The sequence below is a fragment of the Loxodonta africana genome, chromosome 6 (assembly GCF_030014295.1).
Source record: "Loxodonta africana isolate mLoxAfr1 chromosome 6, mLoxAfr1.hap2, whole genome shotgun sequence".
In the NCBI taxonomy this organism is placed as follows: Eukaryota; Metazoa; Chordata; class Mammalia; order Proboscidea; family Elephantidae; genus Loxodonta; species Loxodonta africana.
This window is the reverse complement of record NC_087347.1, coordinates 77,282,023-77,309,107: the sequence shown is the minus strand read 5'-3', so window position 1 is coordinate 77,309,107 and position 27,085 is coordinate 77,282,023. Positions and strand designations below refer to the sequence as shown.

The 27,085-nt window shown below is 39.4% G+C and overlaps 1 long non-coding RNA gene across 2 annotated transcripts; it reads right to left on the bottom strand.

Annotated features, from left to right (window-relative positions):
• Positions 1-3,973: 3,973 nt before the first annotated feature.
• LOC135231543 (uncharacterized) lies at positions 3,974-26,891 on the bottom strand. 2 transcript variants are annotated; one of them, XR_010322293.1, is made up of 4 exons: positions 26,464-26,891; positions 19,985-20,066; positions 5,541-6,030; positions 3,974-4,285 (listed from the first exon to the last, which is right to left on the bottom strand). It is a non-coding gene; the product is annotated as an uncharacterized LOC135231543 (long non-coding RNA). The 2 variants fall into 2 exon arrangements; XR_010322294.1 differs by lacking the exon at positions 3,974-4,285 and having other exon boundaries at positions 5,212-6,030; positions 26,505-26,891.
• Between the last annotated feature and the right edge of the window lie 194 nt (positions 26,892-27,085).

The window sequence follows — 27,085 nt, the reverse complement described above, 5'->3', positions numbered from 1 at the left end:
GTGGGCAGGATCATCAGGGCAAGCAAAAGGCTCACTAAAAGTCAAGTCAGCATGGATTGATTCAAGGGGCTGGCTATGGAGATTAGTTTTGTCTGGCAAAACTTCTAATCAGGGCAAGTGATCAATATTGAGGTATCTGAATTTGGAAGGGCAATATTTAAGCAGTAAATCATGTACAGGTTAGAGAGGACTTCAATCCGAAGTCACGTGGCACTCCAAAGATTCTAAGACAGCTGAGTTGCACTGCCTGAGTCTAAACGTATAATGAAGGCTTCTGCATCGTAGCACACAGGCTACCTGGTTGGCTCCAGCCTCTTGGTGGAACTCTAGTTTTAAATTGTTTACATCCTCTGCTGTTTTATTATTTCTAGGGTGATTATGAAGGTATTAAACACCATATTGAGTTGGGCAAATTTGTTGCAAAAGAACTCTTTAGGCTTTTTAAAAGCAAAGATGTCACTTTGATGACTAAGGTGTACCTGACCCAAGCCACGGTATTCTTTTTCTTTTTTTTTTATTGTGCTTTAAGTGAAAGTTTACAAATCAAGTCAGTCTCTCATACAAAAACTTATACACACCCTGCTATATACTCCTAGTTGCTCTTGCCCTAATAAGACAGCACACTCCTTCTCTCCACCCTCTGTTTTTGTGTCCATCCGGCCAGCTTCTGACCCCCTCTGCCTTCTCATTTTCCCTCCAGACAGGATCTGCCCACACAGTCTCATGTGACTACTTGATCCAAGCTCAGTCCTCACCAGCATCATTTTTTATCCTGTAGTCCAGTCCAATCCCTGTCTGAAGAGTTGGCTTTGGGAATGGTGCCTGTCTTGGGCTAACAGAAGGTCTGGGACAAGGACCACCAGGGTCCTTCTAGTCTCAGTCAGACCATTAAGTTTGGTCTTTTTACAAGAATTTGGGGTCTGCATCCCACTGCTCTCCTGCTCCCTCAGGGGTTCTCTGTTGTGTTCCCTGTCTGGACAGTCATCGGTTGTAGCCGGGCACCATCTAGTTCTTCTGGTCTCAGGCTGATGTAGTCTCTGGTTTATGTGGCCCTTTCTGTCTCTTGGGCTCATAATTCCCTTGTGTCTTTGGTGTTCTTCATTCTCCTTTGATCCAGGTGGGTTGAGACCAATTGATGCATCTTAGACAGTCTCTTGCTAGCATTTAAGACCGGAGACTCCACTCTCCAAAGTGAGATGCAGAATGTTTTCTTAATAGATTTTATTATGCCATTTGACCTAGATGTCCCCCGAAACCATGGTCCCCAAACCCCCACTCCTGCTACGCTGGCCTTTGAAGCATTCAGTTTATTCAGGAAACTTCTTTGCTTTTGGTTTAGTCCAGTTGTGCTGACCTCCCCTGTATTGCGTGTTGTCTTTCCATTCACCTAAAATAGTTCTTGTCTACTATCTAATTTGTGAATAACCCTCTCACTCCCTCCTTCCCTCCTCTCTCTCGTAACCATCAAAGAATATTTTCTTCTCTGTTTAAACTATTTCTCAAGTCCTTATAATAGTGGTCTCATACAATATTTGTCCTTTTGCAACTAATTTCGCTCAACATAATGCCTTCCAGATTCCTCCATGTTATGAAAAATGTTTCACAGTTTCATCACTGTTCTTTATTGATGCATAGTTTCCCATTGTGTGAATATACCATCATTTATTTATCCATTCATCTGTTGATGGGCACCTTGGTTGCTTCCATCTTTTTGCTATTGTAAACAGTGCTGCAGTGAACATGGGTGTGCATATATCTGTTTGTGTAAAGGCTCTTATTTCTCTAGGTTATATTCCAAAGAGTGGGATTGCCAGATCGTATGGTAGTTCTACTTCTAGCTTTTTAAGGAAGCGCCAAATTGATTTCCAAAGTGGCTGTGCCATTTTACATTCCCACCAGCAATGTATAAGTGTTCCAGCCTCTCCATAACCTCTCCAACATTATTTTGTGTTTTTTGGATTAATGCCAGCCTTGTTGAAGTGAGATGGAGTCTCATTGTAGTTTTGATTTGCATTTCTCTAATGGCTAATGATCGTGAGCATTTCCTCATGTATCTGTTAGCTACCTGAATGTCTTCTTTAGTGAAGTGCCTGTTCATGTCCTTTGCCTATTTTTTAATTGGGTTGTCTTTTTGTAGTTAAGTTTTTGCAGCATCATGTAAATTTTAGAGATAAGACGCTGATCCAAATTGTCATAGCTAAAAACTTTTTCTCAGCCTATAGGTAATCTTTTTACTCTTTTGGTGACATCTTTGGATGATCATAGGTGTTTGATTCTTAGATTTTTTGATCCATTTTGAGTTAAAGTCCAAGGCTGTTTACGCCTGGACAGGAGTCACTTCTGTCCTGAGCTCCCCAGCCTAGACAAGCTGGCAGATTTTGTTTTTCCCCAACTGTGAATTTACTCCTTCTCCAAGGTGGGGAGAATGGCTCAGGATGCTCAGCAGAACCTATCTCAGGCCCAGGGAAATCAACAGCCACTGAAGCCGGCTTGGAGGCTGGGGACGTGGTAAAATATATGCAAGTACTTAGCTTTTGCCAAGACCACCGTTCTTCTCTGGTTCCAGAGGTGTGAGTAGGCTGTGCAGCTGGCTGTCTCTCCCTGAGGAAACTGCACTCAGAACACTATTGCCAGCTCCACCACAGTTGCTCCAGGGAATGGTGCCTGAGGGTTCCTGCCGGTTCACATCTGGCAACTCCTCTCCTCTTCTGAACCATCTCTCCCTCCCCCTGCTGCTCAGTCCATCTTTTAACTTTGCCTTTGATGTTCAGGGCTCCTAGCCTGTCAGAAATTCTAATTGTTTCACTTGTATTTTCAGGTCCTTGTTGTAACAGGGATCACCATAAGTGTCTGACTACTCTGCCATCTTGGCCCCGCCTCCCCAAGCCATGGTATTTTTAATTGCCTCATATGCACATGAAAGCTGGACAATGAACAAAGAAGACAGAAGAAGAATTGATGCATACGAATTGTGGTGTTAGTGAAGAATGTTGAATATACCATGGACTGCCAGAAAAATGAACAAATCATTCTTGGAGGATATACGGCCACAATGCTCCTTAGAAGCCAGGATGGTAAGACTGTCTCGCTTACTTTGGACATGTCATCAGGAGAGGCCAATAGCTGCAGAAAGACACCATGCTTGGTGAAGTAGAGGGTCAGTGTAAAAGAGGGAGACCCTCAATGAAACGGACTGACAAGTGGCTGCAACAATTGGTTCAACCATAGCAATGATTATGAGGATGGCACATCTGGGCGATGTTTTGTTGTTATACATGAGGTATACTATGAGTTGGAGCTGACTCAAAGGCACCTAACAACAACAATAAACCAGTACCAGTTTCCATGGAGTCCATTCTGATTCATGGCAACCCCATGTGCTGCACAGTAGAACTGTATTCTCCAGGGTTTTCAAAGCTGTGACCTTTCGGGAGCAAATGGCCAGGCCTTTCTTCTTAGGTGGGTTCAAACTGACAACCTTTCAAGTATTTAACCATCTGTGCTACTCAGGGAATCCATGAAGGTACTACAGGTCCCTTTATAAGTCCATTATAGAATTAAAAAAGTCTTGTTTGGCAAACAAAAGTAATCTATGGTATCAGAAGTCAGATCACCCTTTGGGGCAGGTAATCACTGAAAGGGAATCACTGGAGTGCTGCTCATGTTTCTTGATCTAGGCACTGGCTACATGGGTACGTTTACTTTGAAAATTATAGTTGCATACTTACGATTTGTACAGTTTTCTGTATTTATGTTATGCTTCAAAAAATTTTTCCTAAGATAAGGGAAAAGCCCTAGAGCAGAGGCTTCTGAAGACATTCTGGTTAATGGGAAGCCAGCAATGCAATTTCTAGACATCAGCTTTTGCTTCTCAGCCCTCTTTCTTTCTTTCCTGGTGTATGTACATACACACACTCACACTTATATATGGACCTGTTAAAAAAACCAAACCTATTGCTGTTGACTCATAGTGACCCTATAAGACAGAACTACCCTATAGGGTTTCCAAGGAGAAGCTGATGGATTTGAACTGCCAATCTTTCGGTTAGCAGTAGCTCTTAACCACTGTGCCACCAGGGCTCCCACATATGGACACACACCCAAATACAAACATTGGCTCAGAGGCAGAAGAGGCCAGCAAGCACACTGCAGAGGAGTGTATTTACCTTCTGTTCCCAACCCTGACCCAAATGCAGCTCCTAAGGCTTGATGACGTCCATAGAAAAGGATTTGATATTCTAGGCCTCAGTGTTGGAAAGGGGGTCCTCCTTCTCTTGGTATAAACCTGGGCCCACGGAGGCAGAAGAAATAGGGTAACTTTAAACATCAGTTAACTAATGGTACCATATGTATATATTTATGTATGTTTAGCAAAAACGAAATACTTTAAAAGGTTAACAGTTTTTAACTGCTGAGTGATGGCACGAATCAAATATTTTTTTTTATACTTTTCTCTCATTCTCATGTTTCCTATGTTGATTGTATATTATTTTATAATCAATAAAAATATAAATGCATAAATAAAAAAATCTTGTGTTTGTATAATACATTATCATTTTCAAAAATATTTTACAAATATTTTCTCTCAGTCTGTGGCTTGTTTTTTCATTTGCTTAACTGTCCCTTTTGAAGAGCAGAGTTTTAAATAATAATTAAGTCTAATAACTTAGCATTTTTTTCTCTTTCATAGATTGTACTTTTGGTGTTTTATCTAAAAACTCATCATCATCAATTGATTCTTATCATCATTCTGTGACATTATTATCCCCATTTTACAGATGGGAAACCAAGCCTCAAAGATTAACTAACTTGACTAAGTTCAGATGGACAGCAGCAGAAGTAATGGATTTGGACTCATTTATATTCCAATGCTCTTTCGCTATACAACATTGTGATGTTATCTAGTCCTAATCTTTCTTTTTTTTTTTTTAATCCTATCCTTTTTGTCTTTTTGGTTTTCTTTTTTGAGTTTTTTAAAGTTCCCCCCCGCCCCCCCGCCACCGCCAACCTAGGGTGAACATAGTTTGCCAGAAGAACACCAGGGGAAAAAAAGGTGGATGAAGCTAGTCCAAAGAATATCCTAATGGCAATGTTAGAAATATGTTCTAAGGTAGCCATGTCAAATATTCTTGCAATCACAAAACCCACAGGAGCATATCATAAAAGTTAAAGTTCCATCCGCATAAAAAATACAGACACATACAACATTTTGCATATAACTTTAGGGATTCGGATGCCGTGGCTGCTCTATGACAACAAAAATGTTAGCGTGGGGGTAGATACATGCAGAAATCAGTTTAACCCTGGTCTTCTGGGGGGCAATATAAAATAACACAGGAAATAACATCTACAAAAGAACTAACATAGCTCCTATGCATAGTGGGCACTCAATAAATTCTTGTCGAATCTGAAGCTTGGTAAGCCTGATTAACAGTATTGTTTTGCGGAGATGTAGGGAATCCATACCCACTTTGCTTAACATAAAATTCAATATTATAAGGATTTTCATTATACTACTCCACTTTGTTTTCTCCACCCACCCTTTGAAATGTTCTGTTCAGCCCTTTTACTTCATCATTTCTTCTTTTTTGCTTTAGCTAATCTATGTTCAAGTGCAAGATTCAAAGTCTTTTCTTACATCCATTTTGATCTCTTTTTTCTTTTCTGTCTTTTTAACAACCCTTTCCTTTCTTCATGTATGATGTCCTTGATGTCATCCCACAACTCATCTGGTCTTTGGTCATTAGTGTTCAATATGTCAAATCTTTCTTGAGATGGCCTCTAAAATTCAGGTGAGATATACTCAAGGTCATACTTTGGCTCTTGTGGATTTGTTTTAATTTTCTTCTGCTTCAACTTGAACTTGCATATGAGCAATTGATGATCTATTCTGCAGTTGGCTGCTGGCCTTGTTCTAAATGATAATATCGAGCTTCTCCATCATCTCTTCCCACAGATGTAGTCGATCTGATGCCTGTGTATTCCATTCGGCGAGGTCCATGTGTATAGTCACCATTTACGTGATCTTGGCTGAAAGCAGAGAATACCAGAAACATGTTAACCTGTGTTTTATTGACTACGGAAAGGCATTCAACTGTGTGTATCAAAACAAATTATGGATAACATTGCAAAGAATGGGAATTCCAGAATATTTAATTGTGTTCATGCACAACCTGTACATAGACCAAGAGGCAATCCTTCAAACAGAACAAGGGGAATCTGTGTGGATTAAAGTCAGGGAAGGTGTGCATCAAGGTTGTATTCTTCCACCATATTTATTCAATCTGTATGTTGAGCAAATAATCTAGAAGCTGGACTATATGAAGAACACAGCATCAGGACTGGAGGAAGGCTCATTAACAACTTGTGATATGCAGAGGACACAACCTTGCTTGCTGAAAGTGAAGAGGACTTGATGAAGATCAAAGACTACAGCTTTTAGTATGGACTACACTTCAGCATAAAGAAAACAAAAACCCTCACAACTGGACCAATAAGCAACATCATGATAAAGGGAGAAAAGACTGAAGTTGTCAAAGATTTCATTTTGCTTGGATCCACAATCAACGCCCTTGGAAGCAGGAGTCAAGATGTATTGCATTGGGCAAATCTGCTGCAAAGTCCTCTTTAAAGTGTTAAAAAGCAAAGACATCGCCTTGAGGACTAAGGTGCGCCTGACCCAAACCATGGTATTTTCAATCGCTTCATATGCATGTGAAAGCTGGACGATGAACAAGGCAGAGAGAAGAACTGACATATTTGAATTATGGTACTGGTGCAGAATACTGAATATATCACGGACTGCCAAAGAATGAACAAATCTGTCTTGAAAGTATAGCCAGAAAGCTGCGTAGAAGCAAGGATGTCAAGATATTGTTTCACGTACTTTGGACACGTCATCAAGAGGGACCAGTCCCTGGAGAAGAACATCCTGCTTAATAAAGTAGAGGATCAACAAAAAAGAGAAAGACCCTCAATGAGATAGACTGACACTGTGGCTGCAACAGTGGGCTCAAACATAACAATTGTGAGGATGGCGCAAGACCAAACCGTGTTTTATTCTGTTGTATATGGGCCTGCTATGAGTTGGAACCAACTTGAGGCGCCTCACAACAATTATAAGAATTGGCCACAGGATGTCGCTATTGCTCTGGAGAAAAGCTTAAACAGAAAACTGGCCAGTTTCAAACGATGAGCGGTGAGGAGGAAGGTGGGAGTTGCATCATTTTCCTATCCTGAGGCCTTTTTTTTTTTTTAAGTAAATGTAATTTTAACATAACTCATTGAACTTGCATATTCTACTAAAAATACTGCATCAACATTCTATTTCATATACTGTGCAGTTGTCCCAAGTACAAAAAATTAAAATGTACTATTGGGGTTCAGGAACTTCACTCTAACAGATGACCCATGGGGAGTCTCAATCATTCATTTATTCACTCATCAAAGATTAAAGTACCCACTATGCGATAGGCACTGTGCAAAAGGTTTGGGAGTATCTGGTCTAGACTTGAAGTTCTGATCACTCTCAAGATAGCTCTGGGTAATCAGGTACCAGCTTAGGGTAGCAATAGAATAGGGATTTGTTTGAGAACCCCAGTAGGGATCCTGGTCACCCAAAACAGCCTCTTGCAATTATTCGACCTAAAAAGTGTCATAATGCATCCTACATCATATGGTACTGCCTTGGGTAAGAAGGAAATCCTGGTGGCACTGTGGTTAAGTGCTGTAGCTGCTAACCAAAAGGTCGGCAGTTCAAATCTACCAGACGCTCTGTGGAAATTGTATGGGGCAGTCCTACCTTATCCTATAGGGTCACTAGGAATCGAAATCAACCCAACAGCAACGGGTTTGGTTTTTGTGGTTTGGTCTTGGGTAATAACCATTCACCACTACAAAGGTGAGTAATAAACCAAAACCAAACCAAACCTGTTGCCATCGAGTCGATTCCGACTCTACAGGACAGAGTAGAACTGCCCCGTAGAGTTTCCAAGGAACACCTGGTAGATTTGAACTACCAACCTTTTGGTTAGCAGCTGTAACACTTAACTACTACGCCACCAGGATTTCCAAGTAATAAACACTCGTCTGTAAAATGTCCACCTGGCCTGTGCCTTCCTCTTTCAGGGTACCACTAAAAGCACAATAGAAGAAGCCAACAACATTCACACGTACTGTTTTGGTTTTGCTTTATAACAGCATTTTTAAGCTATAATTCACGTACCATAAAATTCAACCTTTTAACGTATACAATTCAGTGGTTTCAGTATGCTCACGGAGTTGTACAATCATCACTACTATCTAATTTTAAAACATTTTCATCACCTAAAATTTAAAAAAAGCATCTATTAGCAGTCAGTCCCCATACTCTCTTGCCCCTAGCCTCTGGCAACCACTAATCTACTTTATTTGTCTCTGTGGATTTACTTACTCTTCTTATTTCATGTAAATGAAGTCATAATACATAAACTGTTTTTAACGGCAGAGGAAACCAATTCCTTCATCTCTACCCCAACCACAATGGTTTGATTGGATGGGTTTCTGCTTTCTGGGTCATGCCTAATATATAAATCTGTAAACCCTTATTCTATAGAGCATGAATTCCCTTGGGGGAATAACAACTTGGCTAAAAACTACAGTCATACTGAAGTGAAGCTGGTTTCACTAAGGACAAAAGTGTCTGAAATTAATCGCTTTCTGAAATCATTACCGAGTAATAAGTATGTTCTTCAAAAATGTAGAATCTTTATGGGTATAGTACTTGTATCTATTATCTTATATTCTGAAGTAGGAGACAAGAAAAATTAACTATGAGCCTCTGCTAGTCTCTTAATCAATCATTAAAGAAGCATTCCTCCACCCAGGTACATAGAGTAGTGAGCTGACAGTAATCTGCTTGACAGTGGAGGAAAATAACATCTACAGCGAGAAAATAGTGCCTGGCATTGTACTAGGCACTTTCCTCCCATCAATCCTGCAAGATAAGTATGAGAAAATAAGACTTGGTGAGATTCAGTAACTTGTCTAAGGAAGACTGCATCCCTGGTATGTGGCAGAGTCAAGTAATGGTTAGAAACAGAACCAGGAGCCAAGCTTTTTGGGTTCAAATCCTGCATTCTATAGCACCCTACCTGTATGATCTTGGGCAACTTACTTAACCTTCTGTGGTTCAAGTCACTTCTGTAAGGAGAGTATACTAATAACACCTTCCTTATAGGGTAGTTTTAAGGTTTAAATAAGTTAATACCTAAAGCATTTAGAACAGCCTGGCATATGGAAACCACTACATAAGTATTATCGATTACTATTAGCAATAGAAGCCCTGGTAGCACAGTGGTTAAGAGCTACGGCTGCTAACCAAAAGGTCAGAAGCAATTTGAGTCCACTAGCTGCTCCTTGAAAACCTTGTGGGACAGTTCTACTCCGTCCTATAAGGTCGGTATGAGTTGGAATCCACTCAACGGCAAAGGGTTTGGTTTTTGATTAGTAGAATCCACCTTTGCTTAGATTTAAATCCTTGACCTTGATGAACAATAGTGCCTCTCCATGCTTGGCTTATATTCCTGCAAGTTATAAACAGTGGTTGGGAGGGCGCTGAGCTGTATTGGCAATGCCTCGGAAGGCAGCCTTTCTGTCAGTGTGTAGGCATGGCACCATGAGCACCTTGGTGGGGCCACCCTGTTCACTGTCCAGATGATATATGCTGCATCTTATTTCTTTCACTCACTGTACATAAATACCACAGCTCTGATAGGCATTTCAGTATCGTGCATTATAAAGATGCAGGAGAAAGACGTGAAGAGCTATTCCTCCCGCAAGAGCTCTTACATCACTGTAGAAGCAGATTAGTAAAGCTTCTCTGACATTTTCCAAAAAAATTTTTTAAAAAAGGGAAGCAAAACCAGACCAATAAGGTGATAACAAGAACTAATGACCTGAAAAGCATTTTCCTGCCCATGTTCCAAAGCAACAGGGACAATTAAGCTGATTTATGGCAGCAATAATAATGATGCTACTGCTACCATTACTGGCTTAGTCAGCAGTTGTCTTTATCGAAATGGTCTTTTTTAGGGAGCCCTGGTGGTGCAGTGGTTATTAAAGTCTATAAGTCTGCCTAGATTTCCACAAGAAGGAACTGCAAAAGAAAAGGCTGTTCCCTAAAATTTAAAGAAAGAGGGAAAACTTGTATTTAAGTTTTCTTAATAAAATGTATTATCTCTATATTTATATAACTGCCTGTTTGCCTCCCTGGGATCATTTTGGAGAAATATTAATCATCATTAAATAACCAAATCCCTAAAGAACAAATTAAATATCCATGAATCCATACTGACATAAATAAATGATTGAATAAACAAACAGAAGAGAAAATCTTTCTTACAGAAGAATTCTGAGTAATATACGTAAATATTTCTCCTCCAAGAAGATAGACCTTAATTCCCCTCCCCTTGAGTGTAGACTGGACTTAGTGACTTTTTTCCAAAGAACAGAGAATGAAAAGGGAACAATAGTCCTTAGATGGTGCAAACAGTTGATGCCTTGACTGCTAACCCAGAGGTTTGAAGTTCAAGTCTACCCAGAGGGGCCTTGTAAGATAGGTCTAACAATCTAGAAAAATCAGCCACTGAAAACCCTATGGAATCCATTAGGAATCTAATAAGCAAAACACATATAAAACATCGACACAACAAAAAGACAAAAAACCCAATCATAAAATGGTCAAAGACTTGAATAGACAACCAAACAGGACATTCAAATGGCCACCACACATATGAAAAGATGTTCAGCATCATTAACTATCAGAGAGGTGCAAATCAAAACCACAAGGAGATACCATCTCACTCCCACTAGGGTGGCTAAGATTAAAAAAAATAAAATAACAAATGTTGGTGAGGATATGGGGAAACTGGAACCCTTATCCAGTGATGATGGGAATGCAAAATGGTACAACTGCTGTGGAAAACGGTATGGCAGTTCCTCAAAAAGCTGAAAAGTAGAACTACCATATGACCCAGAAATTCCACTGCTAGGTATACACCCAAAAGACTTGAAAGCAGATACTCATACAGAGAGACTTGTACACCAATGTTCACTGCAGCACTATTCACAATAGCCAAAAGGTGAAAACAACCTAAATGCCCATGAACAGATGAATGGATATACAAAGTAATGGAACATACATGTAATGGAACATTACTCAGCCAGCAGGAGAAATGAAGTCCTGATACATGCTACAATATGGATGGTGCTTGAGGATATTATGCTGAGTGAGAGTCAATCATAAAAGAACAAATACTGTATGACCTCACTTACATAGAAAGACTAGAAAAGGCAAATGTGTAGAGACCAAAGTTTATTAGTGGTTACCAGGAGTGGGGGTGGAGGGGGAGAGAGGATTATTACTTTTGGAGTACTGAGTTTCGGTTTACAGTGATGGAAAAAATCACCCTGATTAAGGATAGAGTTGCACATTGATGACTGCAATCTCTGTTAGTAAGTTGAACACCAGTAAAAAGTTAAATTGGCAAAAGTTATGTGCTAGAGATACTTACAAGGACAAAAAACAAAAGTAACTGCTGAGGCTGCTTATGTACAACCAAACACCTGATAGGATTTGGTTCCTTGGTTTGGAGGTTTAGGGTCATGGTTTCACGGGACATCCTAGTTGACTGGCCTAATAATGCGTTTAGTGCTTTTGTTCTGCCTGCTACGCTTCTGTGTAGTGCGCGGGGTCTTAAAAGCTTGAAAGCGGCCATCCGAGGCACAATAATTGATCTCTATTCACTTGGAGCAACAGAGGAAGAAGGAAAGTCAGGAATAAGAGAGTATATGGAATGTGCAGAACTGCCTCCATGAACAATTCCCTCCTTTGCCACGAGACCAGAGGAACTGGGTGGTGCCCAGCTACTACTACTGAACATTTTGATTAAAGATTCTGTAGAAGAATCCTGATCAAAAGGCTGAAAATGCAGGATAGAATTTCAAATTCTCATAAGACTCCAGACTTTCTGGAGCCATGGAGGCTGGATAAACCCTTGAAACTACTGCCCTGAGATAATCTTTAAACCTCAAATGAAAAATATCCCCTGAAGTCTTCTTAAAACCGAAAAACAGTTTAGTCTAACTAGTAAAGAATGTCTGCCTTAAGCATTGTGCTCTTCCAAGATCTACCTATATGGGATCAAGTTGACAACAGCAACTCCAAAGACTAGCTAGGAAACTTATGGGGCAGTGAATTTACGCTAACAGGCGAGGAACAACTTAGAAAAGGAGGGTAAGAATGGCTGCACAACTCAAAAGAATGTAATCAATGTCACTAAATGGTACATGTAGAAACTGTTGAATTTATGTATGTTTTGCTGTGTATATTCTCAACAACAAAACGAATAAAATTTTTAAAAATTTAAAAACCTACCGAGCATAGTTCTACTTTTGACACACACAGGGTTACCATGAGTAGGAGTTTTTATAGTGGTGAAACCAAGGAGATACCACCTTAACCAAATGATCAAGGTTGATATCAGGAATAAGTCATGTTGATATGATACCTCTGATATGATACCTATATTCCAGAACAATATATTTTTTATATTTTTATAAAATATAAAATTAAAATATCTTATGTATTTTTTTGCCCCAATTTAGGGACATGTATGTATGTGTTAGTATATTCAGAAATATACAGAAGAGGTCTGGAAGGAAAAGACCAAATTGTTAACAATGGTCACCTTTGGGGAGAAAAGTGTTATTGGAGGAAGGAGAGCAGATGAGGGAGTTTACTCTTTCCTCCACCTATTTCTGTAATGTTTAAAAATTTTGCAGCAGTCACTTTTGTAATTTTTGTTAATTTAATAAAACAGAAATGACCTAAAAGAGAGAGAACCTGGGGAGGAATTCACAACTTTATACTTCATGGCTCTGGTCTCCTCCCAAATATGAAGACGACTCTAGTAAAGTATTTTTTTGAATACATTTACAGATTAATCATTCCCTATTTTTTAAATATTTTATTCATACAAAGATAATTTCATGCTACTCTTAAATTATGAATTCTAATTTCTCAGTTCTGAACTTTAGCATTTTTCCCAGTAGGGATGTTAAAGCTTTATTAGGTTGTGAGTGACTATATGTCTCTCAACTGTTTCACAGGCCTCTTTTGGCAAATCCAGGATGAAATATTGATACATACTAGTAACTAGTAAATGTCAAATGAAAAAAAGAAAGAAAAATGAAATGTAAATGAAACATTGACATATATGATTATATAACACCAAATTCTACCAGCATCTAAATGGCTAAACGTAGTAAATTTACATTTCCCCCTGATGTCATATAGGTACAATCTTTGCTTAAAATGCTGAATAAGTATTTTTTGATTAATGAGTTCAAGAAACAACATTATGTCGTGGCAAAAGCAATGGAAAAAGATAAAGAATAGCCCTCAGGGCTCTAGTTAGGAGTCTTAACTCCTTGTCCATTCCTAGCTGAGGCAAGTGGCAAGTGTGTGAAAAGAGAATACATGTCTTACAGATGGAAGAATCACTGGAGTCAGGTTATGAAGGCTATGGGAATGAATATATGAAGAGGAATGAGCATTCTACATTTTCATTGAATCCCCAAGATACTATTATTTTCATATGTGAAAATATGCATTAATCCATATGAACTTCAGACATCAACAGTATTACCCTGCTTCTAACAGTGAGATAAGATTAGACAACATGTCCATTCCACATTCTGTGTTAAGTCCAGCAATGTTCCCCACATGTATGTGATACAGTTACTGCTATGGATTGAATTGTGTCTCCCAAAACTATGGGCTGTAAATCCTAACCTCTATGCCTGTGGTTATAATCCCATTTGGGAATGGGTTGTCTTTGTTATGTTAATGAGACAAATTTAGTGTAGAGTGTGTCTTGAGTCTTACAAGATACAAAAGGAGCAGATGAGGTAAGCAGAGTTGGGGAAGATAGATGCCAAGCCACGTGGAAAACTCCAAAGAACCAGGAAACAGAAGTTGAAGAGACAAGGATCCTAACCCAGAGCCAACAGAGAGAAAGCCTTCCCCTGGAGTCCAAACTCTGAATTCGGACTTCTAGCCTCCTAACCTGTGAGATAACAAATTTCTGTTTATTAAAGCCAACCACTTGTGATATTTTTATTATAGCAGCACTAGATAACTCAGACAGTTACCTATCGCTCCAAGCTTCCACTTCTTCTGAATTAATAAATTCAGATTACAGATCACCTCACCTTCACAAACCCTCTGTCCTTGTTCTGAGCCATGAAATTCAGCTTCTCTTTCAGGGGAAGAAACACTCACACAAAGCCTTTGTGCACACAACAGATGTTACTTAGAGTTTTGTGAGATGAGTGGGGTTCACATCATAATCCTACAGGTAACTTAAAATTGAGTTAGATAACCATGTCATTCAAATGGCCTTCTGCCAGGTTCCAAAACGACCATTTCTATGTCAGCCAGGGTACTGGGTTCTCCTCTTCCTCTTTCCCACTTCCCCTCACAATGTATCACAAAGATAAATAAGTTGATGGCCTTCTGGAAGGCATTTTTCATCTGTTTACTTTTTATTAATACAGATAATATTATAGCTTACAAAATGGAACTTCTAAGCTTTACTAGCTATGTTATAATCAGTAGACACTAAAAATTCTAAGAAATAAATAACCTTTTTCTTCCTTCTATAACCTCTCTAATCTTTAAATTTGACCTGATAGTTAATGTACTGTAAATAGTTCCAACATCATCAGATTGTTTTTGTGTTCTGGATTTACATGAAAGAACAGTAACAGTTAAAACCATTCCATTCACAAAGTTTACGTTTAATGCTGCAAGGAGTTGCAATTTTATCACCCCATTGAGCACAGAGGCCCAATTTGAGTATACAAATCATATTATAAAATCAAATAATAATCTTTTAAATTTGTTACTATACAGCAGTAATGGCATACTATTAAAATAACTTTAGCTGTACAGTAGATCTACTTTGAGGTATGAGTTGAAAATTAGTGCTTGTAAAAGTTTTTATTAAAATGATTAATAACAAAATACAAATAATTATAGACATTTTCCTTGTTCTTTTTTTATACAGAAGATACACAGGAGCTATGATAGGGACTGACTTAGATCAAAGCCATGCTATGGTGTGATACAGTGGTACTATGATATGAATATAAATTACTGTGTTTAGTTTTGGTAGGGTGGCTGAGGTAGAAATGCTAATCATTTTGTCAATGAAGGTCAGTATATAAAGGCCTGCCCATTTTTTAATGGAGATTAGAGTAATATTAAAAATATTAATCTAGGAAGATAATTTCATAGGTTTACAGGTTTAAATCACGAAGAAGGGTGAATCCAGGCAAAGAACATAAAAGAAAGCACAAGGTACATAGTGGGAATCAGAGGTTCAACAGTTCAGAACACTTGGCAATAGGTAAATAGTCAGATCTAAGACTAGAATTCTGGGGTGATTTGGCTTTATAATGACAATGATAAAGATAATTACAAAGAGATTCAGCTTTTAAAGTTTAGGGAAGAGACACTGCAGTACAGTGAACAGGACTAGCGTGGCTCACTTAGAAGTCACTGGTTAGTTTCCAATTTGACCAGACAAGAGGTCAATGGGGTTATTCACATAAGGAATAAAAGAGGTCTGGTTCTTCCCACTACTATTAGTCTCAAAACACAAGGGCAGAAGATAAGAAATAATAAAAATTAGACCAGAAATCAGTGGAAATGAAAACAAGAAATTAATAGAGAAAACCAATGAAACCAAAAGCTGGTTCTTTGAAAAGATCAATGATCAATGAAATTGATAAACCTCTAGCCAAGCTAACCAAGAAAAAAAAGAAGACACCAACTGCTAACATTAGAAATGAAAGCAGGATCACCACAACTGATCCAATGGACATTAAAAGGATAACAACTCTCCATGCCTACAAATTTGATAATTTAGATGAAATGGACCGATTCCTTAAAAGATACAATCTACCAAAACTCACACAAGGAAAATAGATAATCTGAATAGACCTTTATCTATTAAAGAAATGGAATCAGCAATTAACAACCTTCCAAAATACCAGGCACAGATGGTTTCACTGGTGAATTCTACTAAACAGAACACTTCCTAATACACTTTATGAAGCCAGTTTACCATAAGACCAAAACCAGACAAGGACATTACTAAGAAGGAAAATTACAAGCCATTATCTCCCATGAAGATAGATGCAAAAATTCTCAACCAAGTATTAGCAAATCAAATCCAACAATATAAAGAAATAATTATATACCATGCTTAAATGGAATTTACCCCAGGTATTCAAGGTTGGTTCAACATTCAACAATCAATCAATGTAATTCACAATATCAACAGGCTAAGGAATAAAATCATATGATCACATCAATTAATGCAGAAAAAGCATTTGACGAAATCCAACACACTCTCTTGACAGAAGCTCTCAGCAAACTAGGAAGAGGGGAACTTCCTCAACTTGATAAAGAACATCCACATGCACAAAAAAAAAAAAAACCCTACAGTTAGCAACAGACTTAATGGTGAGAAACTAGATACTTTCCCTTTAAGATTGGGGACAAGAATGCCCCCTCTCATCACTCCTACTCAACATCATACTGGAAGTCTTAGTTAATGCAACTAGACAAGAAAAGGAAATAAAAGGTACACACATCGGTTAGGAAGAAAGAAAACAGTCTTTGCAGATGATATGATTAGCTATGTAGAACATCAACAAAAAACTCCTAGAACTAATAAGTGATTTAGTATGGTAGCAGGACACAAGGCTAATATACAAAAGCCAATTGCTTTCTCATATACCAGGGATGGATGATGAGAATCTGAAACTAAAAATGCAGCACTATTTACATTACCACACAAAAAATTAAATTCTTAGATATAAATCTAACAAAATATGTACAAGATCTATATGAGGAAAACTACAAAACGCTGACAGAACAAATCGAAGATCTATATAAATGAAGAGATATCCCATGCTCATGGACACAAAACCAAAAAACCAAACCCCCTGCCATTGAAAAATGTAGAACAGAATTCAAATACAGGTACAAAGACCAGACTTACTGGTCTGACAGAGACTGCAGGAACCCCTGAGACTACGGCCCCCGGACACTCTCCTAACCCAGTATTGAAACCATTTCCAAAGCTCACTTTTCAGACAAAGATTAGGCAGGTCTATAAACAAAAATAACACACAAGTTCAATCAAGTATATGAGACCAAACGGGCAACTCCTGTCCCTTAAGCAAGACAAGAAGGCAGGAAGGGACAGGAACTTGATGAATGCACACAGGGAACCCAGGATGGAAAGGCAAAGCATGCTGTCACATTGTGGGGACTGCAACTAATGTCACGAAATAATGTGCATACATTTTTTAATGAGATATTAACTTGATTTATAAAATCTGAGCTAAAGCACAATAAAATTAAAAAAAAAAGAATAGCAATCACTGGGGTATCTAATATATGGTGGATACTCAATAGAACAATTAATGCTGACACGTTGGAGCCAAGACTATTACTTATGACCCTTCGACATTAATAAAAATTTGGTAATTTCAAAAAGAAGATGGGTACAGTATGGAGAGGACTAAATGACTTAGTAATACAAGGCTAACAGCTAGTTTTTATTCTTGTTTTGACTTTATTGTGCTTCTTTCCTACCCAGGCCATGATGTCTTCCACTAGGCTATCAGCTCCTTGAGGACTATTACCCCAATGCTGAGCTCAGAACCTGGCACACAGCAGACTCTCAATAAATATCTGCAGAAGTATTTAGATGAACCCTGTTGTTCAGTGATGTCAGACACAATGTAGTGTTCCCTGACAATTTAAAGTAAAACTTTTGCCCTGTATTGTTTTGACCCAAGTCAGCTTAAGAATGAAATTTAACCATTGTATAAAATGACCATTTTATATATGTTGGTTTTATTTTTTTCCAAGGGTTCTATGCTTATACAAACATGCAAAAGTAGTTTTCAACAAAAACACCTTATATTTGCACAGAAATTTAACTTTTTAAAAACTCTTTATATGTTAGATCTCACAACAGCCTTGAAAAGAATGGTATTATTAGCCCTTAAACATGGAAGCCCAGGTTCAGACTGGTTACCTGATCCCCACGTTGCTGAAAGAATAGACTAGGACTGCTGTCTCCAGACTCATGTTTTTACACCACACTGTTTTCTCCTCCTGCAATCTCTAATCATTCTGTTTACCTGGGTTTTTATTTCTCCTAGAAGGATCTAGTGTCAAGTTAATTGACTCCCCAAGACACTGAAGAAATGGGGTGGTATGGGTCTCTCCAAACAATTTTCAACTAAAATGTTCAGGCCATTTATTTGGTTTGAATGATGTGGATAATGTCACAAGTTTTTACTTTTAGGCCTGAGAATTGTTCTACCTTGAGGTTAAAAAAAAATAAAAGCCTGTTGCCACGGAGTCGATTCTGACTCATAGCAACCCTATAGGACAGAACAGGACCACCCCATAGGGTTTCTAAGGAGCAGCTGGTGGATTCGAACTGTCAACCTTTTGGTCAGCAGCCAAGCTCCCAACCACTGCGCCAACAGGGCTCCAATCTTGAGGCAGGTGCATGGTATTGCTAATCAAAACAGAATTTGGGAAGTAATAAAATTTTTTACACATATCTTCTAATTGTCTTGTTTGATTTCTTTCTTCATGAGTCTCACATAACTCACTCATTTATTCACTTTCAACAAGTATTTATTGAGCTCCCACTAGGTTCCAGGCACTGTGCTAGACACTGTGCTAATTGCAAAAGGCAGGCACATCCCTACCTTCAGAAAACTAATAGTTCCATAGGCGAAGACAGACAATTAACTCAATCCTGTCTAAATTAATCCATAAATTCAATGTATTTGCACTGAATATGCTAAAACTCGGACGGCAGAATAGAAAGACAAAATGATTAAGTCAATTTTGAAGAAGAGTAAGAATAAAATATTCTAAAATTAAATCGTGGTTATTTTTTTTTTATGGTTGTACAACTCTGGGAATATACTAAAAACCACTGAATTGCATACTTCAAAAGGGTAAATTTTGTGGTGTCTGTGTCAAAGCTGTTATTTTTAACATCACCAACCTAAAATTATTTAATTATACATTTTAGATTGGATTTTTTACCACTCAGAATCCAGTCAAAAAAGGAGAAAGAATAGGGAAAAAATGTACAATGAGGGATTTTAGTATAGGAATTCGATCTTACCCATTTGTGAGAGCTGTTTACACATTCTATGTGAAGCTGTTGTTCATGGGTGTGGTGAGTGCTAGTGTCTGAAGACCTCAGGGTGGCTAGTCAGGAAGGAAGATGGGTGGGAAGTGGGGAAGCAAGGACAAGATGGAACCTCTGAGGATGAGCTAGAACTTATAAGGACAGACTGGAACTCATGTTGGTCTCTCATGGTTCCCAAGCTTCCAACTTCATCCAGGGAGGTATTCTGCATGAGAATTTGGCTCTCTTCATCATGGAGCTCAACACATACTTGGCCAAGGAGTCAGAGAAGCTGAACAGAATATCCATAATGAACTGGAGGAGCTGTGGACCTGGCAGCTGTCCCAAATCCACAAGAAGAAACCAGCAGATAAATAACAACGTCAGTGCTCTATGCTCTGTACCAGCCTCCCAAGCATAAAAAGAGTATGGCTGCTCCTCCACTTCTATCTTTCAAATCTCTTGCAAAATGTCTCTCTATGGCCCACAGTAACTTGCAACTATGCAGGGAAAGGAATTCTGGGAGATAGAGTTTCAGTTTAGTTGAAGTGACACAATACAAATCTACCACAGAATCACAATGTCCATCGTTAACTACTTTAATACAGCAAGCTTTTTTAAAAATCAGTTTTTAAATACTACATATATACAGATTATTTCTAAACTTAACAAAAAAGAATTATACTATATTGGAGTCTTACCCTGTCTTGAAAAAAAGGTATTTCCGCGGAATAAGTCGTTGGTCCTTTCTTCAACAGCATAAATGGTGATATACACATCGACCTAGCCAGATGAAAAACACAGAATCAAAGTGACTACATCTGTGGAAAGAGAAAAGCCCTGGTGGTGCAGTGGTTGAGAGTTCGGCTGCTAACCAAAAGGTAAGCAGTTCAAATCTACCAGCCACTCCTTGGAAACCCTATGGGGTGGTTCTACTCTGTCCTATACGGTCGCTATGAGTCGGAATTAACTTGGCACCAACAGGTGGAAAGAAGTGATGGAGGACCTCAGTATCTTCAGCCAGAACAAAGGCAGGGGTCAACTGTGGAACAGATCATGAATTGCTCATATGCAAATTCAAGATGAAGCTGAAGAAAACTGAAACAAGCCCACAGAGTCAAAGTACGACCTTGAATAAATCTCACCTGAATTCAGAGACCACCTCAAGAATAGATTTGATGTGTTGAAAGCTAATGACCAAACACCAGACAAGTTGTGGGATGACATCAAGGACATCATGCATGAAGAAAGCAAAGGGTCATTGAAAAGACAGGAAAGAAAGAAAAGACCAAGATGGATGTCCAAAGAGACTCTGAAACTTGCTCTTGAATGTGCAGTAGCTAGGGTAAATGGAAGAAATGATCACATAAAAGAGGTGGGCAGAAGATTTCGAAGTCTGCCTCGGGAAGACAAAGTATTATGCTGAAATGTGCAAGGATCTAGAGTTAGAAAACCAAAAGAACATGCTTATCATTTCTCAAGCTAAAAGAACTGAAGAAAAAATTCAAGACTCAAGTTGCAATACTGAAGGATTCTATGGGAGAAATATTAAATGGGGCAGGAAACACCAAAAGAAGATGGAAGAAATACACAGAGTCACTATATCAAAAAGAACTCGTTGACATTCAACCATTTCAAGGGGTAGCATGTGCTAAAGAACCGATGCTATTGAAGGAAGAAGTCCAAGCTGCACCGAAGGCAGTGGCAAAAAATAAGGCTTCAAGAATTGATGGAATACCAATTGAGATGTCTCAACAAATGTCTCAACTCACTTGTCTATGCCAAGAAATCTAGAAGACAGCTACCTGGCCAACCAAGTAGAAAAGATCCATATTTGCACTCATTCCAAAGAAAGGTGATCCAACAGAAGGCAAAAATTATCAAACAGTATCATTAATATCATACACAAGCAAAATTTTGCTGAAGATAATTCAAAAACAGTTACAGCAGCACATTAACAGGAACAGTCAGAAATTCAAGCTGGATGCAGAAGAGGAAATGGAATGAGGGATGTCACTGCTGATGTCACCTGGATCTTGGCTGAAAGCAGAGAATACCAGACAGATGTCTACAGGTGTTTTATTGACTTCACAAAGGAATTTGACTGTGTAGATCATAACAAATTATAGATAACACTGTGAAAGATGGGAATTCCAGAACACTTAATTGTGCCCATAAGGAACCTGTACATAGACCAAGAGGCAGTCGTTCGAACAGAACAAGGGGCTACCACATGGTTTAAAATCAGAAAAGGTGTGTGCCAGGGTTGTATCCTTTCACCACACTTATTCAATGCGTATGCTGAGCAAACAATCCAAGAAACTTGACTATATGAATAAGAACACAGCATCAAGTTTGGAGGATGACTCATTAACAACCTGTGATATACAGATGAACCTTGCTTGCTGAAAAAGACCAAAGAGTACAGTCTTCAGTATGGATTACACTTTAACATAAAGAAAACAAAAATTCTCACAACCGGACCAATAAGGCAACATCACGATAAACAGAGAAAATAATTAAATTGTCAAGGGTTTCATTTTACTTGGATCAGTAATCAATGCCTATGGAAGCAGCAATCAGGAAATCAAACGACCTATTGCATTGGGCAAATCTGCTGCTAAATATCTCTTTAAAGTGTTAAAAAAAAAAAACAACAACAAAGATGTGACCTAAGGTACGACTGACCCAAGCCATGGTGTTCTCAATGGCCTCATATGCATGCAAAAGCTGGACAGTGAATAAGGAAAACTGAAGAAGGATTGATACATTTGAATTATGGTGTTGATGAAGATTGTTGAATATACTATGGACTGCCAGAAGAACGAATACACCTGTCTTGGAAGAAGTACAGCCAGGATGCCCCTTAGAAGCAAGGATGGCGAGACTTTGTCTCACGTATTGTGGATACGTTATGAGGAGGGCTCAGTCCCTGGAGGAGGACATCATGCTTGGTAGAGAGTCAGTGAAAATGAGGAAGACCCTCAACAAGATGCTTTGACACAGTGGGCTCAAATGTAGCAAAGATTGTGAAAATGATGCAGCATAAGGCAGCATTTCATTCTGTTGTATACAGGGTTGCTGAGTTGGAACTGACTCGACTGCACCTTACGATAGTCTATTTTGTTTATTAACATATCACATAGTTAACAGAACACTGGCAAATGGTATATAATCAATAAATATTTGTTGAATGAATGCATTAATGAATATTTTGGGTTTAACTGGTTTTATCATTTCTCAATTTAATTCCAAACTCTCCTGGATTTAACAGATCCTGGTTCACTATACTAGTATTGGGCTTATTTATCCTTAGATCTATTTTTCTTCCTTTGGCTGGTCTGCCCTATCTCTCAAGAGGGCCAACCTTCATAGAGTGTGTTTCCCAAATCCAGTGTCAGCTGGATCCCAGTTGGTATTAATCCGTTTGAGGTACTAGTGGCAGACTGAAGCACAAGGTAGGAAGGGGGAGGAAAAAACCAAGGTATATTTCTCCCTCTCTTTTTGCCTTGGAAATCCTGGTACTGTAGTGGTTAAGAGCTACAGCTGCTAAACAGAAGGCTAGCAGTTCAAATCTATCAGGCGCTCCTTGGAAACTCTATGGGACAGTTCCACTCTGTCCTACGGAGTCTCTATGAGTTGGACTCAACTCGATAGCAACAGGTTTTGAGTTTTTTTTTTTTTCCTGTCTCAGTGGGTTCCTTGGGTAGCAGTTAAGCATCCTCCATGACTTCAGCTTTCTGCTGACAGGATCACTGTGGTTCCAGATTTTGTAGTTAAGTTTTGAAATCAGAAAGTGCATGTCTTCTAAAATATTAAGTGTTCTGATCTGTGAACATGAGATGTTTTGCCATTTGTTTAGGTCTTCTTTAATGTCTTTCAATGACGTTTTGTAGTTTTCAGTATACAAGTCTTGTATTCTTTTGTTAAATTTGTTCCTGTTTTGTTCTTTTTGAAGCTATAGTAAATGGATTGTTTTTTAATTACATTTTCAGATTATTCACGGCTACCTGTTGTCAACCAGTCAATTCCAACTCACAGCAACCTCATAGGACAGAGTGGAACTGCCTCATGGGGTTTACATGGAGCATCTGGTGGATTCAGACTGTCAACCTTTTGGTTAGCAGCCGAGCTCTTAGTCAGTATACCACCAGAGCTCCTATTCATTGCTGGTGTACAGAAATACAATTGGCTTTTGTATATTGATCTGGTATCTTATAACCATGATAGCTTGTTTATTAGCTCTAATAGTTTTTTTCTGGATTCCTTAGGACTTTCTATATACAAGAGCATGTTATTTGAAAATAGAGATAGTTTTACTTCTTCTGTTCCAATCTGGATGCCTTTTATTTCTTTTTCTTGCCTGATTTCCTTGTCTAGAACTTCCAGCACAATGTTGAATAGAATAAACTTGTGATTTTAAGTTTAACAGAATAAGTTGGCCAAGTGTGTAAACAACACTGGAATATTTAAGATAAATTAAGATTCATCCTATGTATAAGTTTAATTTATTCCATTTTGTTGATTTTACATAATTGCAAAGGTTCTCCTTGTTAGATCATTGTAAAATAGTAGTAGTAATAGTGTCAGAACTCACCTAACTTCAGGAGTGAATTATTAGTCCAAGGCTGATTCCTATTAGGTGGAGGTCAGACAACCCTCCTCTCTCCAATCATTCCAATGGCCACACCAAACTCACAGACCGCACTTACAGTTAAGTGGTTTATTAAGGGAGTAAAAGGGTACTACTCGAGATCAGGATCAACAGGCTGTAACTCAGGATTGGGATTAGGAAGCATGTAGGCAAAGTCTGGAAGGCTCCCCCAAAGTGGACAGTACATCCCTCCCTTTTTCAGTGCAGGACAGCTCTCTCAGTTCCTCTTGGCTGTGCAAGCAAGCAGACCCTTCTCTCTGCCATATACACTCCCTCTTCGCCATCTCAGGACAGGACTCTCTGTCTTTGGCCGTCAGGCTCTCCAGTGCTAACTGACCCAGCTCATAGCAAGTGCAGCAGTTTTTTTAAGCTCTCTTAGCTGCATTCCTAGCAGCAAGTTTCTGCCATAACCACTGATCCTGCCACAGGGCCCCTTCCAAGCCTCTTGCTGTCTTCAGCGTTACAGCCCTTGACTCTTGTTACATATCTTTTAGGAGGTTCTCTGCCTCCTCTCTCTCTGCTTCTTCTCTGTTCTTGCCTGACTTGCCTTTTCTGCTTTCTGTTTCCTTCTTCCTTCTCTTTCTGTCTGCAAACCTCTGTGGGGTTGACTGAATTTATAAGCAAACTCGTAGTCAATTTCAAGGCATGGCCCTCCCATCAAGGCCATGAACTGACCAATCCCCTCTCATAGGCCACAGTCACTTCATTTGCATAGTAAGCTATAGTCACTTCATTTCTGTAAGTATATTGACCAATCCCTGCAAGGTACATAAAATAGACCAATCACAGGGCAGGCTGCAATCCAGGGCCAAACGAAAAGTATCAAATAATTATTTACAGCTTACCCAGGAAATGTCAATCGACCTGGACAAGAAGTAACAAAACCTCTGGGGTCGAAAACTAGGGCAATGGTAACTCCTCAGAGTTTAGGGGGAAAATCTCTCGAGCTGTTTTTCCAAAGAACCAAGGCAAAAGGCTACATAAAGGAACTCATTTTACCACAGTCATGGATTTGAAATGCTTAAAGAGGACTGAATAAACTTTTGATCCAGTGGCAGCTGGGCTGAGCAGAATATGGACCCTCCCCCCCACCACCACGACCACCAACTTTGCAACCAGGAAGCTCTCAGTGTTTCACTCAGTTCTCCCCACCCCCCAGCACACTGTGCAACTAGGACAGTAGACGCCTTTCCCTTTGTGAAGGATTTTATTGCCAGTGGTATCACCATTGCTATATCCAAAACTAAGGAGCCCTGGTGGTGTAGTGGTTAAAGTACTTGGCTGCCAAATGAAAGACCAGTGGTTCAAACCTACCAGCAGCTCTGTGGGAAAAAGATGTGGCAGTCTACTCCCATGATGATTAGGGCCTTGGAAACACTATGGGGCAGTTCTGTTCTGTCCTACAGGATCACTACGAGTCGGAATTGACTTGATGGCAAAGTATACCCAAAACTACAGTGACCCAAACTACAATGGTGAGTCAGGGATAGGATATCAATTATAGACATTCCAGTTCAAAGCGGGGAAATGGCAGGTAAAAATCAATCACTGCTATACAAAATTTCTGAAAGCCATTTGTTTTTATTGATTAGGTTTCAAGGTCTGGGAATAACATTCTGTGGCTCTCCACTCCGCTTTCGGGCTTTTGGTTCTACCCTCTGAGACTTAAAAGGTAGCACATGTTTGCAGCTGGACGGTTTGATCAGCCTGCTTCCTGACAGTAGAATTTTGTGAGATGTTATACCCTCTACCCACTGCCCAGTTCCAAAGATGCTCCCACATTATAGGTATTTGTTACAATAGAACCCCATTCCTGATACCAAAATCTGTGTTTTCTATTACTACATAATAAATTACCACAAATTTAGCAGCTGCCCTGAATTAAAAAAAAAAAAAACCATCGCCATTGAGTTAATTCCAACTCATTGTGACCCTATACGACAGAGTTGAACTGTCCTATGGGGTTTCCAAGGAGCCCCTGGTGGATTTGAACTGCCGACCTTTTGGTTAGCAACTGTAGCTCTTAACCACTACACCACCAGGGTTTCCTGCCCTGAATAGCATCACCTAGAACTCATGTCCACCCAGGACCTGGGAATGTGACCTTATTGGGAAATAGGGTTTTTGCAGATATAACCAAATTGAGATGAGGTCATACTGGATTAGGGTGGGTCCTAAATCCAGTATGTCCAGTGTCCTTATAAGAAGAGGGAAATTTAGACAGAGACACAGGCACACGGGGGAGAAGGCAACGTGAAGACAGAGACAGAAACTGGAGTGATGCATCTACAAGCCAAGGAGCACCAAGGATTGTCAGTAACCACCAGAAGATAAATGAGGCAAGGAAGAATTCTTCCCTACAGCATTCAGAGGGAGCATGATCCTGCCAGCATCTTGATTTCAAACTTCTAGCCTCCAGAACTATGAGAGAATAAATTTCTGTTATTTTAAGTCATTCAGTTTGCAGTAATTTGTTTCAGCAGCTCTAGGAAACTAATATAGCAGCTTAAAACTACAGATACTTACTATCTCTGTTTCTGTAGGTCAGAAGTCCAGGCACGGCTTACCTGGGTGCTCTGCTTCAGGGTCTGTCTCACCAGGCTGCAATCCAAATGTTGGCTGGGTCTGTGGCCTCATCATGTTTTACCTGGGAAAGATGTGTTTACTAGCTCATTCAGGTTGTTGGCATAATTCAATTCCTTGCACCTATGGGATTGAGGCCTCTGGTCCTAAGGGCCCCATCATAGAAGCTGGCTTCTACAAGGCAAGCAGGACAATCTGCCTCACTCTAGTTGGCTAAGATTTATTATGTACCTACTATGTGCGGAGGCACTGTTCAAAGCCATGAACTAGATAGGTCAGGTCCCTGTACTGAGGAAGCTCGCAGTAGAGGGACAGAAAGATCAGAGAAAGCCAGAGTTGACATTTTAACTGAGACCTGAATGACAAGGAGCCCTTCAAGCAGAGATCTGGGAAACTGCGTTCCAGAAGGAAAAAAGGGGCTCTCCAAAGACCATGAGCTCTGCCTGGCTGGAATGTAGTGAGTAGGGAGGGCGGCATGAGGTAAGAGAGGGTGGTGGGACCAGATCCGGAGGGGCCTACTAGACCACGTAACTAACTTGGGAGTTTTAAGCAAATTTTTTTTACG